General features: G+C 39.3%; 1 pseudogene; it reads left to right on the top strand.

The window, feature by feature from the left end:
- Positions 1 to 4,287: 4,287 nt before the first annotated feature.
- LOC147610002 (small COPII coat GTPase SAR1A pseudogene) lies at positions 4,288 to 15,009 on the top strand (annotated as a pseudogene).
- The last annotated feature ends 681 nt before the right edge of the window (positions 15,010 to 15,690 follow it).

Here is a 15,690-nt window from a genome sequence, read left to right as displayed (position 1 = left end):
GTTGCATATATATCTCCTCATGGAGATCACCGTGAAGAAAAGCAGTCTTCACATCCATCTAAATCAAATCCAGATCATCATGAGCAACCAAAGCTAATACAGCTCTAAGTGTGGTCATTTTGACAACTGGAGAGAAGATCTCATCAAAGTCCACACCATATTCCTGCTTGAAGCCCTTAGCCACTAACCTGGCTTTGTCATTTTGACAACTGGAGAGAAGATCTCATCAAAGTCCACACCATATTCCTGCTTGAAGCCCTTAGCCACTAACCTGGCTTTGTATCTTGGCTTTGCATCTGGTGCAACTTTGAGCCTGTAAACCCACTTGCAAGGCAAAACCTTCTTGCTTGTAGGTAAATGCACCAACTTCCATGTTCCATTTTTGTGTAGAGAATCCATCTCTGACTTCATAGCACGCTCCCAAAGAGCCTTGTCTGCCCTCTGTAAAGCCTCCTTATAACATGAGGGCTCCCCACAGTCAGTGAACATCAAGTAGTCAACCCCTGGAACAAACCTGTCAGGGGCTCTGGAGGGTCTTGTGGACCTTCGTACCCAATGACCATCATTTGTAGGTTGCTGTCCAGCCTGCATATCACCTATTGGTGGCTCCTGTTCCATGCCATAAGGCTGAAAGATCATGCCCGGTATCTCCTCTAACTGTGGGATATCTATAGGGATATCTTCTGCCATCTCTGGCTGTCCATTTGGACCATTTAAGGGCTGGTTTTGCTGTTGTAATGGCTGATTTACAGCCCTTGGTTGTTGTCCATGATGTCCATCATCATCAAAGATGACTCTGCCAGGCTCCTGTTGCCTTGCAGGCTCCTTATATATGCATGTTTCATAAAAAATGACATCATTGCTACGTATAATCTTTCTATTCATTGGATCCCAAAGTCTATACCCCATTTCACCTCTGTCACCATATCCTAGGAATATGCATTTGTGAGACTTAGGATCAAGTTTGGTGCGCATTTCCCTGCGTATGTGCACGTACGCAACGCAACCAAACACTCTCAAGTGCTTGTATGACGACGGAGGCTTCCCTGTCCATACTTCCTCTGGCACTTTCCCACCAAGCCTCGTGTTAGGTGACCTGTTTATAAGATGAACGGCTGTCATAATAGCTTCGGCCCAAAAACCATGAGGTAACGTAGCATGTGACAACATAGAACGGACCTTCTCCTGAATGGTCCTGTTCATCCTCTCTGTTGTCCCGTTTTGTGGAGGATCATAAGGAGTAGAGAGATCCCTCTTGATGCCTTTAGCATCACAAAAGTCCTGAAACTGTTTGGACATATACTCTCCACCATTGTCGGAACGCAAAGCCTTCAGTGTTTTGCCAGCTTGATTCTCAACATGAGCACCAAACTTCTCAAACACCGAGAATGTATCACTCTTCAAACGAAGAGGATAAACCCACACCTTGCGTGTGGCATCATCAATAAAAGACACAAAATATTTTGCCCCTCCCAAAGAAAGCTGAGGCATCTCACATACATCTGTATGCACAAGCTCTAACTGAGCATCTTTCTGTCCAAGAGCTTTCTTGTGGGGGCACTGGAGTTGCCTGCCATAAATACAATGCTCACAAAACTGAAAACTTGAGAGCTTTAGAGAAGGCAAGTAACCAAAACAAGACAATTGCTCCATTCCTTTGACACTCATGTGTCCCAACCGGCTATGCCACATAGAGATTTCCGGCAGCTTGGTTGCATTTACATTAGCATGGTGACAAACACCAGCATGCATGAAGTAAAGAGTGTCCACCTTAGAGCCTCTGGCAACAACCAGTGAGCCCTTACTAATCTTCCACTTTCCACGACCAAATGTGGTAACATAATCAGTATCATCAAGCTGTCCAGTAGAAAGCAGGCTCTTCTTGATCTCAGGCACATGCCTGACATCATGGAGCATAGGCTATGAGCCATCTGAAAACACAAGCCTCACATCACCTCTGCCAAGAATCTTGCATGCATGGCTGTCACCCAAATAAACTACTTCATTGCCAGCAGTATACCTAACAAACAAGTCTCTGCAACCTGTGACAAGAAAGGAGGCACCTGAATCAATGATCCATGAGTGTATACCATGACCATCTCCTGCAAGAAGTGAATGGGCATCAAGTGAAGACGTGAATAGGACTTCATCCTCAGTGTCACCTGCATGTGACACATTGATTTCTTCAATCTTGACTCCACTTTTGCCCTTTGGCTTTGCATCTTTGGCTTCATCTTTGTCTTTGTCCTTTCCTTTGCCCTTTTCCTTTTGATCATTCTTCCATTTGTAGCATTGCTTTTTGATATGTCCCTTCTTGCCACAATAATGGCATTCCAAGTCCTTTTTGGAGCGGGACTTGCTCCTTCCCCGTTCTTGGCTTTTACCCCTTTGCTAGGATCTCCCACGTGCATTCATTGCATTGGACTTTCCAACAAAGTTGTTTTTCCTGTTCATCTCCTCTTGAAGGAGAGCACCCTCAACATCTGCATATGACAGCATAGCATTCGAATTGCTAGTGGCTGTCCTGAATGTGTCCCAACTCTCTGGAAAAGTGCATAAGAGAAAGGTGGCTTTGAACTCATCGTCCATTGCCAACTTTTGATTGATTACCTAGCTGACAACACCATTAAACTCATTTAGATGGGCTGCCATAGACGCCCCTTCCTTCATTTGAAGACCTATGAGTTTCTTCAACCAATACACTTTGCTTGAGGCACTTTGCTGGGCATACAAGTCCTGCAATCTTTGCCACATTCCCCAATCTGTCTTCTCTTCACGAATGCTGAAAAGTAAAGAGTCTGACACAAACAACATGATAGTAGATCTTGCTAGCTCATCCATATCTTCCCACTCTTCAACAATAAGAGAAGCGGGCATTACACCCCTTTCTTTGATAGGCTTGTGCTGCTTCTTCTGGAGCAACACATTATAGCACTGGGTTTGCCAAATATCATAATTATGTGAGCCTTCAAGCTTCTTGATGTGAAGCAATGAAGAGTTCTCACCTGTGGTTGCCATAGCAATATGCAACCTGTCAATGCCTGACTCCCTGCAAAATGTGCAAACACTGCACCAAAAGCACACAAAGTGCTCACAGTTGTTCTCCCAAAGTTTATCTCCCACTGCGGAAGCACAAATGCAACTTAGCTCCCACTGTATGTGATAAAATCACCAAAATCTGGTTGCTGCATATTTAGGACAGCACCTTAAATGTGCTCTGTTCCCCTTCCAAAGTACTGTACAACAGTACCAAGTGCTCACCAATGATGTACCAAATCTGTACCAGCAAGTACAGCAGCTGAAAATGAGCCTTTTCTTCACTCAAATCAATGTGCAGCCATGCCAAAACTTGCACAAAGTTGTACCAAATCTGTACCAGCAAGTACAGCAATAATAAATGCTCTCCTGGCTGTCCAAATAAGTGAAAATCAGACTTTTACAGTCCCGACCACTGCATACAACAGTCCCGAACAGAAATTGGGCAAAAGTCCCTTGACTGCAAGCTGATTTCTGAGGATTCAAGGCATAAATGTCTTGCCTGCTGCTTTGCCAAGCTCAACAAGCATAAAATCTTGAAAAGCCCCTTGATTTAAGATCAATTGCTGATCATACATGGTACATTGACGCACATGAAGGCATCCAGAGTCTTCACAGTGCTTTCCCCTGGCCACATATACATCTAATACATGAAAGCCCCTTGATTTACAGGCACATTGAGTGTTTGATAGGCATCAACACATTGCCCAAAGCATCAAATACGAGTGTCTGCATGCAAATCAACCCAATCGGCACAAAAGCCCTTTGATCTGCACTGCAATTTCCTGCAATTTAGGCCCGAATGTGAGATTGCTCACATCATACAGCATGTATGAATGCCCAATTGCACAATTACATCAAAAGCCCCAAATTTCGACATCCAATTTCTTGCAAATTGATCCTGAATGTGACCAATGTCAACCAATTTTGCCAATTTTGCTCAAAATTTGAGCAATTTGGCACCTGTACCTGCTCAATTGATAATTGTACCTGCTCAATTGCAAATCCCCCAAAAAAAATTGAAGCATGTACCTCGTAATTTCTGATTTTTTTTTCTTGCAAGAAAAGGGGGTGATGCTGCTGCTGCTGTTCTTAGTGTCGATTTGCGCTGCCCGTCGAGCAATGAAGAAGCGATGTTACCAGGCCGGTACTACTGTGGAGGCGAGACTGTTTTTGCCATAGGACAAGGGGCAGGCGCACGCCATATCTACGCTGGGTACAAGGGAAGCTGAGGCGAGTTGGTCGGCGACGATGGAACGCAGCACCAAAGGCGTCGTAGCTCTCCTGGTGGGCGACAGGAACTCCACGGGTGCAGAAGGCGTCGGGTACGAAGGGGCTGCGTGTGGGCGACGGGAGCTCCACGGGGATACGTAAGCGTGCCCTTTGTTACGACAAACGCTACACGTGACGAGCTGAGCACCACCCATCAGCCTGCGTGCGCGTATCCGCCCAACGTTTGAAAGCTCTTCACCGCCTCCGCCTAGTAGCTAGCCGTCTAGCGCCCAACGCTTGAAAGCTCTATAGTCGACTTTCACTGTCTTGCAGTGCCCAACACCTTGCTGCCTTCGCCTAGTGGCCAACACTGCACACAGGTGACTTCCACTATCTTGCAGCGCCCAACACGACAGCAAGCTCTTTGCAACGCCCAACACAACAGCCTGTTTGTTTGTAGCGCATGTGCTCCTTGCTGAGCACCAGAAAGCTCCTCTGCTCGTGCCAAGCTCAAGGCTCTGATACCAGTTGTATGGGAGAGAATTAGGGTTTCATGTGGGAGACATACACAGAGAAGAAGGGAGAGAGAGAGAGAGAGTTGTGGGGATAAGTCAACTCATGAGAATGAGTGTGTGACTCCCCTATCACACATGTATATTTGCATTAGTGCACATAGTGCACTTAGTACATTAAAAGTACTAGTATACATAGTGCACTTAGTACATTAAAAGTACTAAGTGTATATTTGCACTAGTACACATAGTGCACTTAGTACATTAAAAGTACTAAGTGTACTATGTACTATAACTTATGGGCTTAAACAAACTATAAGGGTGGGCATAATGCCTTTACCCCAACATTATGAAATTGTCTTTCTCACAGATTCAGCTGCCTTTCTCACAGATTCAGCTATCTTTAAAACCAAATCTTTTAATGAAACTATAGTATCTCTTATCATAATCCTCCAAAATTAATCCGGTTGAATCCTAATTTCTAATTTTTTCTTCATCGGTGTACTTATGGCATTATTGGCAACCAGAACGCTCACCACCTTAGGGGCCTTTTCAATAGTTCCTAGATTATAGTACCTGACAATATATTCACTTATAAAATCAAAATGGAATCTCCGTGTCGAAGATCAGCAAGATCAACCAACAGATCCACATAAAAGAGCCATGGACTCATCCGTTGAGGACCAGCAAGGTCAATCAACCAGATCCATGCCCGAATTCAGAAAATAATTCTTACTCCTTGTTCCAATATCTTCCATGACATACATGTGGGTATCTTCGGTGACTCAGAGCCCGAGCATCGTATGGTCAACACTCTCTAGGATCCTTTGCAAGTCACCTAGCGCTTCACTCATAGGCCGCTTCCTTAGTCCCTCATGCACCGTACTAGAAGCTCACCATTTAAATCGAACCGAGGCTGGTCAAGACCTCGACCGACCTTGCTACGCGAGACATCCTCCGTTGACTCTCCGTCAGCAGCTGTTGCAACTTTATCAGATTAGGTCTCCACGACCTCATTCACAAGACGGTCAAAATGCTTCCCTAGCATTTTTGACATAAAACACTCATTTAAAAACAGGCCATAAATACAGTTTCTATAACGAACTCTCGTCTTTCCACATTGTTCCACATCAATCCTCATTTATTTCATATGTATTCCCATTCTCATCACATCATTTTCTATCTCATTACATCTTTCCTCATTTATCCGCACCAGATCTCATCCACTCGCATCTACTCCTATCCACATCTCATCACATCATATTCATTCACATCACATATAACATCTACCCCTATCCACATCTCATCACATCATATTCATTCACATCACATCATATTCATTCACATCACATATAACATCTATCCCAATTTACATCACATCTCATTCACTCACATCCCGATTCACATGACATCACATCTCATTCATTCACATCCCAATTCACATCACATCATATCTATTCACGTCCATCACATCCATTTACATCCATCACATCACATTCATTCATATCCATCACATTAATTCATTCATATCCACCACATTCATTCTCATAACCATCCCATCACATACATTCTATCTACATTATATCACATCACTTCTATCCACATCATATCTCATTCATACACATCTCATCTCATTCATCCACATCCATCCAATTGTTCACATGTACGACTACTCACATCTATCCATACCTTCATATCTATCACTTCACATCCACATATATTCATGTCACATCATATCTCTTTACATCACATCACATTCTTTCACATACACATCCACATCCATTCTTTCACATACATCCACATCCATTCTTCACATACACATCCACATCCATTCTTCACATACACATCCATATCCATTCTTCACATACACATTCACATCCATTCTTCACATACACATCCACATCCATTCTTCACATACACACCCATATCCATTCTTCACATACACATTCACATCCATTTTCATCACATACACATCCACATCCATCCATTCTTTCACATCTATCTGATTCACATCATATCTATTCACATCACATTACATCTATCCATTCGTTCACATCTATCTGATTCACATCGCATCTCATTTCTATGCAAGTTTTCAGTTTGATTTTCTTTTGAATATAAGGAGTATTTCTTGAATCAGTATCTCCAAAACTTCTTGATCGGAATTCTGAATTTCATACCAGAATTCCTCGAATTCTATAACCTTGATCCACAGATCAATCCGAAGGGTCTCAAACTTAGTTTCAGAATTGGCGAGAGATTTGAGTGTATTTTTCTAAACTGGTCACACCTTCTTTCCTCAAAACTGACGAAAGAGTTTGGTCTTGGTCATAGTCTGATTCAAGGTTCGAGTCGGATAAGATTTTTTCTAATTTATCTTTCTCGAGAAAAGGTTTGATACTTCAGTTACTATTTTACTGAATTTCTTTTGTTGAATATTCACTTAACTGATTTTTAAATTAGTTACGAATTCTAATGAGGAATAGATTAATCATTTATCTAAATATTTTGAATTTGATAGATTTCCTGAATTCTCTTTTTACAATCCGTGTGAATATAAAACGATAGAATTTTCTCTCTTAGAGTATTTAATTATTCATTTATCAATTACTCATAGAATTCAAACATAGAATTTAAGAGAATTCTAATTTTGATATAAAAATTCTTTATGCATCCATTTATGCATAAGAATTAACTTCAGTGTGGGAATAACACTTTTATGAAAAAAAATCCTTTTAATCATCTATTTATGCATAAAATCAATTTTAATAGGAATAACACTTTTAAAATAAAAAGAATTTCTTTATGCATCTATTTATGCATAAAAATTAATTTTTGTAAGAATAACGCTTTTATAATTAAAAAAAATCCTTTATGCATCTTTCTATGCATAAAAATCAAATTTAATGAGAATAACACTTTTATAATTTAAAAAAATCCTTTATGCATCTTTCTATACATAAAAATCAAATTTAATGAGAATAACACTTTTGTAATAAAACAAATTCCTTTATGCATCCTTCTATGCATAAAAATCAAATTTTATGAGAATAACACTTTTGTAATTTTAAAAAAATTCCTTTATGCATCTTTCTATGCATAAAAATCAAATTTTATGAGAATAACACTTTTGTAATTAAAAAAATTCCTTTATGCATCTTTCTATGCATAAAAATCAAATTTAATAAGACTAACACTTTTGTAATTAAAAAAAATTCCTTTATGCATCTTTCTATGCATAAAAATCAAATTTAATGAGAATAACACTTTTATAATTTAAAAAATTCCTTTATGCATCTTTCTATGCATAAAAATCAGATTTAATAATTAATATCAGTGATATCCATGCATATTCATAGGTGAATATGTACATGGAGTAATTAGAATATTTCTTTTAGATGTAAAAATGGTGGGAATTACTCTTTTGGAATAACACAAAAGCCACCTTTGTATGGCTGACCATTTCTCATTTTTATCATTCTTTATTTAACTTAAATTAACCCAAATTAGATTTATAGAACTCTTATCTACACAATTTTCTAAATTCAAGAGAGTAAACAATAAGAAGAGTTTGATTAATCCTTTAGTTAATCTTTCTAGGATTGAGAAAGGTTGGAATGTAAAGAGGAGAAGGGGGTGGCCTTTTTATGAAAGGCATAGCATTTGAATTTAATTCAACATCTGCAAAACATAAAAAAAAATAAGAAAACCATATATTCTTCATTAAACAAGTAAGAAAATTAGCTTACATGGAGCTTGTAAGCTCTCCTTTGTGGCTTGAGGGATTGAGGGTTCTACTCTTGTTTGAAGCAAGAGTGGCCAACAATTCACTTTGGAGAGGATTAGGCCAAAAACAATTGAATTATTAAAAAATTCAATGTAGATAGCTCAGGATAGGAGTAGAGTAACAGCGCATAAACACCATTAAGCTTTTACAAAGGGGAAGGCTTCTATTCATAGGAAAAAGTGAGCCTCTAACCAAGCAAACTGGTTCTAGAATTTTTCAGATCAGTTTGGTCAATTTTTGACCATTTTTGGGTCAGTTCAGCTTACTTTTTGGATCTAGTTTTGAAATAGGAGAGAGGAGAGATGAAAATATCTCATTTTATTGATTAAAAATTGGGGGTAATGATGAGAAAAAGGTGCCTACTTCATGAGGGGAGATCCCTACACTGAGGTGTCAACATTCAGTTTTTTAATTGTTTTCTTCGGTCCTTATCTTATGTGAGCATTTACCCCCTTTTTTGGGAGTTTTTCTTTTATTCTTCAATTTATCTCCTCGCTACATTTGGATTAATCTTATTGGTCCATAAGAACCTTTATTGGACCATAATCCAAAATTTTTTGAAAATCTGGACCCTTAGGCTAAGGTCCTTTATACCTATTTTCAATTAATTCCAATTGCATATTGGAAAGTTCTTTTTGAATTTCTATTTCAGGGAAAACCATTTTAGACATTAGAAGGATTTCTATATACAAAAATATCTCAATTTTGAATTACCTCCCTCTAGAAATTTTCTCTCTCCATGCCAAAACAGGGTAAAACAGGATCTTTCTTTTATTTCAGAGAGGGTAATAATTATAAGATCAAAAGGGGAGGTTCTTACACTTGCACACCTCAAAAGATGGAGGGAGGAATCTTACGGTAATATGCTCTTGTTTGCAAGCTTTGCTTCCAATGAAATAGACATGAACGTTCACGATCCTCTGTTATCAGGGCCCCCATTGAAGACTTGATGTAATGCCCTCCAATTAGCTTGAGCCTCATCTGCCCCATAAAGCCATAAAAATCTGCTGCATCATGGCCACAATCCATCATTTCTTGATTCAACATCTTGCAAAATAAAACGTGGCTTTTTGTGTCCTCTTCTTTCATCTCACACACATTGATTGTCATAAGTTCTTGCACATTGAAAGGATTCATACAATGATAAGACATTAGATGTCACATGACATGACAAATTAGTAGACATTTTTGAACCCCATATTTACCTTGGGTCATAAACATGACATTTTTGAACCCCATATTTACCTTGGGTCATAAACATGACATGCCATATTACACCAATTATTCACCCTGTGTGTGGTCAAATTAAATCCATGACCATATTAAGTCACCATTGCCTGTGCGCCTCATGCGATTGACCAAATCAATCCCATATGCAGACCCCTTTGTTGACATTTTGAATAGAAAACAACTATCCTCTTCATACCCTTGACCAGGAAATCTACTTCCATGGAAGAATGAGTACATGGAGCTTCTTTACAATAATAGAAGGCTGCCCATTCCTTCTCCAGCAGGCATTTTGGTTGATTTATCTTGTGAGACGATTCTTTGAAACCTATAATAGTAAAGATTTTTTTATCATGAACCCTTATCAAACAAAACAATAAGTAGAAACAATGATGGTGTATACCTTTGACTTTCAACTAGGGGAATTAACTCCTCTAAGAAATTTGAAAGCTATGCATCTCCAACTTGGGTTGATGGTATAGACTGGTCCTCTTCCAAATCCTTCATCAGAGAATTCATGATCAACTCCTTGGCTACTGTCATATTTGGATCTTCCTTGGTTGAGCATTTTTGTCTATATCCAAAACTTTAGCAACAAGATGCCGTGTCTTCTCTATCTTGCTTCTTAATGTTCCTGGTTGCACTGGATGCTTATGCTCCCCAATATGTATCATTAACCTTGTAAGAGAGACATCATTGGGAAAAACATATTAAACACAACAATTGCATGTGGCCATACAATATGAAGGTTTCTTACAATAATGACAAACAATCCACATCTTCCCATCATCTCTCATGAGACCCAAGACTGGTTTTCTCTGTACTATACCTTTAAAAAATGTTGAGTTGTATTGCTTATTGTTTAAAAAGAAAGGGCATGTTATTGTGTGACATTGTAGTGATCCAACACAATAGCTAACTCTGACAGTGTAGTCAATAGACATGTTTGAAGTAGTAGCTGATCTAGTCCACAAATGCCCATCATACTTTTTCTCCATTCCATATGTGGACTTCACTTTTCCCATTGTAGCGGGAAACTCAAAAATGAGATTCCCATTATAATGACCTGGTAGCTTTGACACCTTCAAGCATTTACCAATGCTAGATAAATGAGTTTTAAGGATACTACTTTTGTTGTGATTCAAAATCATAGGTACTATACTTTTTTGTTCATTCCCACTAGGAAAATTTTGGTGACAAGGAGACTTACTGTGGTTTTTTGAGGGACTCTCTAAATCCACAACATTAGGGGTTTTCGAAGTGCTAGCTTCCGTTGCAATAACAGCATACTTCTTGGACAAGGTAGCATAAAGAACAAAATGGAGGTTACCTTCAATATCACTTTGTCCTACCATCAGAACACGCATAGTTGTGTTCTCATCTTCATCCAACACAGCATTGAAACTTGACATTTGATAACCATTGGGAAGAGATTTTTCCAAATATGCCTGACTAACAATGAGTTTACCATTCTGCAAAGAGACATACTTGGAAACCAATGGTTTATTAGAATGAAACTCAATCGAGGCCTCCATACTATGCAAAGGTTTGGATGCAATTGAAGAAAGTGTAGAAGCTTGCAAAATAGTTTGATAGAATGCCATTAATTTAGCTTTAAAAACATGTTTTATATGCACATTATATAATGTCAGAATATTTAAGACATTCAAGATTAATAACTAAAATAATAAAATATTTTTCTATTAGTATTAGATATTTTTTTATATTAATTTTTTAAAATATTAATTTTCTATAGTACATCATAAATATTAATATATTAATATTAACATTAGCTCCAATGCAAAGGTAAATCAACATCGATTCTAACTGATATTTTCAAAGACATCAATTCTAAAGAATATTTTACATCTGCTCATAACTGATGCAACTACCAAAATAGAAAATTAATGACTGACGACACTGCCAAAAAAGAAAATAATAACTAATGACACAACCAAAAGAACAACTAATGACCATATCTTGCAAAATCTGATTATTTATAACGTGCTTGCAAAATTAATCAACTTGCAAAATTCCTCCAAGGGTTTAAGAGCCACGAGTATTTTTATTTGCACGAGCCAAATGAGTATTTAAAGTCCTTCCAAGGTTTTATTTCATATTTAGGCTATAGATTAATAATAAATACATTAATAATTAATAGATTAATAATCTCTCTCTCTCTCTCTCTCTCTCTCTCTCTCTCTCTGTGTGTCAACAATGAAGCAGGACAATTATTATTTACAGATCTAGGACTCTCTCTGTCGTGGACTCTCCCTCTCTCAGGTTTTATTACAATTATTATTAGTATAGAAGGTACAGTGTGAACACATGGTTTTATTAGCATTAAAATACTATTTTAGCTAGTCGTGAGGTTATTCAGCAACCCGACTCTAAAAAAGCAGCCAGCTGACCATCTCATCTCATAATTTTCATTCCATCTCATCTCATCTCATAATTTTCAGTCCATTCTCATCTCATAATCTTCAAGGTCCGGGAAAGAAGACCCTAGCTTTTCAGTCCATCTCATCTCATATTTTCAAGGCCATACTTTCATCTCATAATTTTCAAGGCCAAGAGAAACCCTAGCTTTTTCACAAGAAGGTGACCAAGACGTGTTCGGTCAAGCAGACCAAGCCGTGTTCGCGCAAGCAGGTGATGGACTCGGGCTAGCAATCTACAACAACTTCTATTCAGATGGGCTGGCAATCCAAAGGGTTTCAGGTAAGAATAATTTCCTCCACAAAAAAGCTCTAGGAGCCCCCTTTTTTCTTCTGCAGATCATCAAGGGGCTCTAGGAGCCCCCTTTTTTCATCCCCTTGTTTCTTCTCCCTTCTCTTCTCTGTTGGCTAGAATGAAAGTTTCATCCTGGGTTTCAAGCTATTGTACTCCCCCATAATCACCCAAAACCCATTGCATTGAGAGCCTGAGAGTCTTTCTAGAAAAGGCAACCATTGAAATGATACAAAAAGCCTTTCCTCCACAAAAAAAGGGGGCTTGTTGTGTCGAATTTCATGAGGATTGGAGATTGTTGCATGTGTTAAACAATGTGAAGGGCTTCTAATGCTTGGAGGTTTAGACCATGGCTAGCTGGCCCTTTATTTTGAATATTGAGGGGGTGGACCTTTGAGATACAAAAGGCCATCGCCCTCGATCACAAGGCATGTGGACCCTTCACGAACGATGACTAATAGAGAGAGGAGTTGCTAGCGCTTGTCATTTATACTTAGTTGGGGCTTTTCCTTCTAGTTTAGCTAGCACATTATGGGTGGTTGGGTGTTTCTCATCTATACTTAGTTGAGGAGGTGGTCGCTTCACTTAGGTGCTCTCATACAGCTTGTAGTCATTGGGCATGATCGGCCAAACTTGACGAAAACCGACCTAATAGCTGCTGAAGTACTGTGGAATATCAGAAAGGATCATGAGAGCTTTTGGCGAGATTGCCCAGGGTTGATGATCTCAAACTCAAACTCACAAAGGTAGTAACCTGGTACACATTGTGGGTTACTTGAGTTTGTAATTACTTTCTAAGAGCCTTAATGAGAGCCTTAATTCCTTTCCTCCACATAAAAAAGGGGGCTCTAGGAGCCCCCTTTTTTCTCCCTTCTCTTTTGGTGTACTCCCCCAGAATCACCCTTCTCTTCTGTTGTACTCCACAAAAAAAGGGGGCTCATGAGCCCCCTTGATGATTTGCGCTTGCACAGATCATCAGGGGGGATCATGAGCCCCCTTTTTTCTTTCGTGATGTAGGCGATCTAACCACATGAGTCTATAGAAAGGTGCTAGTAGTAGTGGAGTACATGCATCGAACATGATGACTTTTAAGGGAGACATCTGCTTGGAAAAACTAGCAAAAAGGATGCATCCCATAGTTTTGAGAACGACCATGCATGGTGTTCCATATGGAAGAATCCATATATAGAGATTGATGTAGGAGTAATTATCCTAAATGAAAATCATTTTGTAGATCATGCTCTACTGCCATGGTGGATGCCATGATGGATCACGTAAAGACATGGATTAACAAAGAAGGACTTGCAAATATGCGAGCAACATATAGAGCTCTCTAAAAGCTAGTCTATTTCACTACCATTTATGACCTAATTAGCATCATAATCCTTTACCATCGTATCGTGGCCCAAATCAAAGAGAAGAAGGCAATGCAAGTGGCCTGCCCTACTTTTGATAAGATAGAGGGTGATGAGACTCTTGATTTTATTGACGAGCTACATAGGCAAGATTGCATAGAAAAGCATGGGAAGTCAAGTAGGTTGAACCCTAGTGAGGAGCCAGTGTGAGAGCCAACAAGGATACTAAGGATGCCAGTAAGGGTTTAGAAGAAGGGGACAAAGAGCCACCCTCAAGCATCATTACAGATGACTAGCCAAAGAATGTTGAAGCCTCCCAAGGAACTCGTGCAAAGAAAGAAGACAAGCCTAGGGGGGTTGATTTCCCACACTTAAATGCTAAAGCTTTTGAGAAATCATCACAGTTAAAGAAGGAAGCAAATCACAAGAAGGAGGTGAGGTCTCACCTGAAACATATGAAATGATGAAGCTTTTGAGGAACCATCACAACCAAGGAAGGAATAAGTCACAAGAAGGAGGTAAGGTCCCACCCAAAATAGATCAGAGAACCAAACCATAGTGGGCACATAGGGGCATAGAAATTTTAATCCCACTAGCCTATTTTTTGAAGTAGAAGAGAGAGTACAAGAGGAGATTCCCCAAGGACCTCTCCCACCTACCAAGAATCCATAATTACTAGGAAACCATTTATAGGTTAGCAAGGAATCTCCCTTGCTCGAGAGCACACCTAGAAGAGTGCAAAGGATATAGAAGGCCAATCGATGACAGAGAATTTAATAGTGTAGAGATGAAGAACTAACCCAAGTCCTATCTCTGCTACCTTTTCAATCTAGACAACTAGGCCACATACATCTGGCTAGTGACAAAGAGAGATTTTCTGAATCCGAGAAAGAACTTGATGGTCTCCTTTCAGATGATTCTTTAGCTCATGTGCCTTTCTTAATCTTATGGAACAAGATAGACATACCTATTGCAGCTTTAGAGGATGAATTGAGGTATTACTTGGGGCTTTCCAATTACACAACAGGCAAAGGGAAGGTAAATCTTTGTGACACGAATATCCAACCTACTGAAGTTTTCATGTGCAGTATTGTTTAGGAAGATGGTTTATGGTGATGGTTTCAAGTGGCTATCACAATACATAAAGTGATGCTGCTTGCAATGTGTTTCTTTGTAAGTATATACGATCTAAGATCTAAGACTCTCTGTGTCGTGGAAAGGGGTGGTGGGGCTATATACGATTTGCCATAAATATATACCTCCACATTGATTTCTCATCAAAAGCTATGGTAGAAAATCCATGTTGCTTTTCACCAATAAATTCATGATTGTTTAGAACCTTCTATTGTTTTAGATGATACACATATTTTGCATGTATTTTGCGAGTAATCGACATTTTGTGTTGTAGGTAGAAAAAGCTATGGACTTCGATCTTTGGCTCTTCAAGTAGAACCCTGAGCAAGGAGGCCACCTCTCACAAATAGGGAGAATGTGACAGAGATCGAGCCTACTATAACCATTGAGACAGGGGCTCTTGGTGAGGGAGAGCTTGATCGACCCTAGGGTGACGATCATCATCATGTGGAAAGGGGTGGTGGAGATGATGCTATTGTGGAAGCAGAAGGGGAGACAAGTGATCAAGGCAGGGAGGTTGGGGAGAGTGTGAGAGCTCCTCCTCATTCAAGAGTGCTGCGAAAGGAAATATATATTAGATTTTTGCAAGATGTTTTGGGGGAATTCCATGTGCGGAGAGCGACATAGCCACCTCTTTTACCATTGTGTAGGCTTATACCCAATGAGGTAATTCGTACAGCAACTAGTGAGTTGTCAA

The sequence above is a fragment of the Cibotium barometz genome, chromosome 50 (assembly GCF_041138505.1).
Source record: "Cibotium barometz isolate CiBa-2024 chromosome 50, ASM4113850v1, whole genome shotgun sequence".
NCBI lineage: Eukaryota > Viridiplantae > Streptophyta > Polypodiopsida > Cyatheales > Cibotiaceae > Cibotium > Cibotium barometz.
Note: the sequence above shows the minus strand (reverse complement) of the source record. Positions and strands in the feature narration are given on the sequence as shown.